Genomic DNA, 2,110 nt, shown 5'->3' on the forward strand with positions numbered 1-2,110 from the left:
ATATATATATATATATATATATATATGGATAAATATATACTCTGACTATTAATCTACATTTAAGGATTTATCCGTCTAGTTTGCGCGTCACGTACACCGATAGACTTTTCTCCGAGATTCGCGAAATTTCATCATTATTACGTAGGAAGAGAGAGAGTATGTGGATATGTAATTGCGATTCTCATTTTTGCAGATCATATTAGCAGTTGTTGCGTGTGGGAAATGTATATTATATAAGTGTACACATACGTGTAACTCATCATTGTTCAAATTGTACAAATTTAACTTTGTCTCAGCATCGTCAGATATCGAGACACTTCAACGATACATTAACATACGACACTGGAAATTGCATCACAATAGTCTTATGAATTGAGATTTGTAATACTTACAAATGTATAGCATAATTTGTTTCGCATAATCTTTTAGGCTTCTCGCGCTTCTTACATTTGTCTCGAATTTCCGATTATTATATATCGTAATTCTTTCTTTTCCTTAATCTCTCCACTTGCATATACATCGGTATATATCCTCCCCCCTGTTTCTATATAATATGTAATATTAAGAATGTTAGATTATTTTAGATATAAAACATTGTGCAGCTGTAATCTTCTTATATAGTACAATATGAAGCAGTACTCTACAGTAAGCAACAGTCATACAATACCATCGTAAATCGTTATGGCCGGTTATACGTATCTACAAGTAATCAGTACGGACATTTGTGTCTCGAATTTATCGTGAGAAGGCTCGACCACTTGTGTGTTTACCGAAATTAACTGTATCATTTTAGCATGTTATGTTAATCAAAAAAAAGTACAAAAGCAAAATGACATATAAAAATATAATTTTCACTTTAAGTAACGTGTTCTGCGAAGGAGGAGAGTGGATAACTGCCATTCTCCGTTACTACATCGGGTTATATTTTGTGCAATGCGACGCATGTTGGATTGTAAAATGATTAGTACGTTAATTCAAGAGAGATATATAGGTGATATTACTTTTATATATATACATACTATATATATGTGTGTGTGTGTATGTATATATATATACACACATATATACATATATATATACTATATATTTTAACTTATACATATATAATGTATTTTGTCATTTCCAGTGAATTTTTGCATTTGTGGTTTTCTTCGTGCCTGCCCTTTATTTTTTCTGTAGCATTTAACACGTAGCATAAAACGAAATACAGATATATGTATTAAAATGTAGACGCGAGGGTTAGTCCTTTTATTACTTCCTATCCCAAAGTCGTGCTGGAGGGAACACACCACGTGTGTACTTTTGCGTGCGTGGATAATGCTAAGCGAAATTAAATCGACGCGCATGCTGAATAACGACGAACAAGTTATATCATTATGAGAAAAGCATCACCTTATATATTTGGCAGCATATATCGATTACAATGTCTTCTTAAAAGTAACTGCAATATAATTAGTATTACTTGTTTTATTACAATAAAAAAGGGACGATGCCGAAGTTTGTCACATCGTACATTGGCATTCACTTTAACTAAGTAATTAGAGGGGGGGGGGGTCGTTTTTATATAGTCTGCAATATCTATCGTAATGCAACGTTCTGCATCGAGGTATTGGAATAATTATATATTCGGGCGATGAATTATTTCTAGAACTATGTCAAGTTCGCGAATTTTATAGTGCCTGCGTTTCTCACGCTTTCTCTCTCGAAATTACGAAACTTACCGTTACACGGTTTTGAGTGAAAACCGAAGGTTTTAATTTAACACAGGAGGAAACAATTGCATCGGAAAAATACGCCATTGCGACAAGCACGTTGAAAACGTGTTTTTCATAATACATGATGAGTCGCGTTTTACATTTATAACGTTACAACGTTATTTATAACGTTTCTTCGAATAGATAATAAGAAATAATTTGCACGTCCGAGCATAATACTATACATATATAGGTCTTGGTCTATATATATATATATATATTACAAAATACAAGAAACATTTCATACGTATTTATAAATAGAAATAGATGTATATATAGAATTATTCAATATAGAGCCACGGTGTGTGTGTGTGTGTCTATATATATATATATATATATATATATATATATATATA

The sequence above is a fragment of the Dinoponera quadriceps genome, unplaced genomic scaffold (genome assembly GCF_001313825.1).
Source record: "Dinoponera quadriceps isolate SergipeBrazil2010 unplaced genomic scaffold, ASM131382v1 scaffold3289, whole genome shotgun sequence".
In the NCBI taxonomy this organism is placed as follows: domain Eukaryota; kingdom Metazoa; phylum Arthropoda; class Insecta; order Hymenoptera; family Formicidae; genus Dinoponera; species Dinoponera quadriceps.